At 37.5% G+C, this 2500-nt stretch overlaps 1 protein-coding gene across 1 annotated transcript in view; it reads left to right on the top strand.

Moving 5' to 3' along the window:
• The window catches only part of LOC125045709, a 66761-nt gene that overhangs the window by 903 nt on the left and 63358 nt on the right, over positions 1-2500 (top strand). The gene's annotated exons all lie outside the window — the stretch shown is intronic.

The raw sequence follows: 2500 nt of genomic DNA, 5'->3' as shown, positions 1-2500 counted from the left end.
TTTTTTCATTAGTTTAAATCATCGTATTTCTTTTTATGCAGATGATTGCTACAGTTATTTTTCTGTTGTGTTAGGATAAAAAGTATTTACGTCAATGCAAATAATTTCCTGAGACTTCTGAGTATTAATACAAAAAAAAAAAAAAAAAAAAAATACATTCACGAATATACTTTGTATGTCGATAGTTCTTGAATACATGTGTGTGTGTTTGTGTGTGTTTGTGTTTGTGTGTGTGTTTGTGTTTGTGTGTTTGTTTTTGTGTTTGTGTGTGTGTTTGTGTGTGTATTTGTGTTTGTGTGTGTGTATTTGTGTTTGTGTGTGTGTGTATGTGTTTGTGTTTGTGTGTGTGTGTTTGTGTGTGTGTGTTTGTGTTTGTGTTTGTGTGTGTGTGTGTGTGTGTGTGTGTGTATGTGTTTGTGTTGTGTGTGTGTGTTTGTGTGTGTGTTTGTGCTTGTGTTTGTGTGTGTGTGTGTGTGTGTGTGTGTGTGTGTGTGTGTGTGTGTGTGTGTGTAAATATGAATGTGTATATGTATATGTATATGCGTACGTGTGTGTTAGGGAGACGAGTAATTAAGAGAAACAAATAGACAGCCAGAACAAAAGACATACAGACAGACAAACGGGCATTGATCTAAGAAAGCACACACAAAGGAAATTAACAAGGAAAACCCAACGCAGAAAAGACACGAAAGAAAATCTGTGATGTTACTGTTTCCCATTTGTACAAGGTCACGTAGGCAGGCGGGCGGAGGGACAGACTGACACACAGACACAGGAACGTAGGCAGGCAGACGCTAACTACGAGGACAGGAAGAGACAGACATAATTAAAGAGGATAGACAGCGAGGGATAGATGAAGAGGCATTAAGTCAAGTGAACTTTTAGAAGCTCGAAAGCCATGCTGTGCAGATGAAAATATAATAATGATGATAAAAGAAGATGATTTGAATTGATTGATTAATGAATTAACCGATGATTTGCGGAATCTTCCTTTTGTCATAGTATCTTTATCTGTTTCATGTCTATTTCATAGTAAAATTTGCATAAACTTCTTTTGATCTATAACTAAAGATCGTTGTCAGTATTTATACGTAATTCACGTCTATTTCATATCAATTTCTGTATAAAAGATTCTCAATTTTTTGTCCCGTGACAGAAATACAATACAGATCGTTATCAAGTTTCTGAAAAGTCAGATCCGAGTAATGTTCATCTCAGAATGTTTATACTCCTTTTACAGCCTTGTAAAATAGTTACTTCCAACACCAATTCCTTTCCATTCGTTCGAGTGGGCGTTCGTTTCAATAGACGTCTCTCTTCAGCGTGCTTTTGGCCATATGTTTGTAATTAGTAGAGAGTAGAACTCAATATGGATCACCAATCATGCTGTTATTGGCTTCATTAGTATTGCCTATTAGCAGGGAAGCTCGTACAGCTACTTCGCTGGACTGATTAACGATTTCCTCTTAACTTGCTTCCTCTTACTTGTTTCTGTCTCTCCTACCTCGGTAATGAAAGAAACTAATCCCTGAATGTTTATTTTTATCCTTATACTGTCAACAGTCCAAAAACCAATATCATCATTAAGCGACCAAAGTTTAGATTGAAAAACTTGCAGCTAAAAAAAAAAAACAGTCCTCATTCACACTGCCACAAACTTATATACTTCTTGGAGCTGTCAATATATTTACTCCTCTTCCCCTGACGACCTCAGTTCCGGCACTGATGTAGGGTCGATCGTTTGTATCTTCATTCTAAGAGTCCTTCGTTCCCTTGAACCGAATCCATTGTGATAAACGAAGGAAAGAAAAGGGCATGAATGAGACTGAATAACTTCGCAGCCAAGAGATTTGGATCAATGCCTTTGATGCGCTCGGGTTAAATCTTCATCAGGGACATGGTATATACATCTCTCGCTCTCGTTTCTGTATTACGCACAACCCCATCCTCTCTTCCAGCTCATCCTTTGACGTCCTAAAATCCTTCATCCTATCACCGGTATGCTCATTGAGGTCTTGCAACGTGTGAAATGAAATAGACACAATATGAAAGAAAAATATCTTCACGACGTTTCGAAATCTCACGGAGCTTCTCATTCGGTACTAAAACCAATATGGTTCCTCGATTCATTACATAATTTATCTCCTTATCCATCTATTCCTTTGTAATTTATTTATGTATTTATTGAATATCCACATCGGTTCTAGAAGACCAGTCCAGCCGTGCAGATTTATTTTCCTGTCTTACTATGGCTGTGTTACATTTTGTATTTCAGGACACGTGTTAGTGCTGATGCATCATCCCGCCGCCCCATTATATGTCCAGAATTTACTGCAGTGGCTTTAGCGGTCGTGTTCTTTTCTCCTCCTCCTTTTTCTTCTCCTTCTTTGGATCATCTTCGTGGTCTATGCCTTGATTTTTTTTTTTTTTTTTTTTTATGTTTTGTTCGATTTAATAATTATCATTTTTTCCCTTGTGCGCTGGTCGTCTTCGTCCTCCT

Source organism: Penaeus chinensis, chromosome 37 (genome assembly GCF_019202785.1).
Source record: "Penaeus chinensis breed Huanghai No. 1 chromosome 37, ASM1920278v2, whole genome shotgun sequence".
In the NCBI taxonomy this organism is placed as follows: domain Eukaryota; kingdom Metazoa; phylum Arthropoda; class Malacostraca; order Decapoda; family Penaeidae; genus Penaeus; species Penaeus chinensis.
The sequence above is the reverse complement of the archived record's forward strand: the minus strand, read 5'-3'. Positions and strand labels throughout refer to the sequence as shown.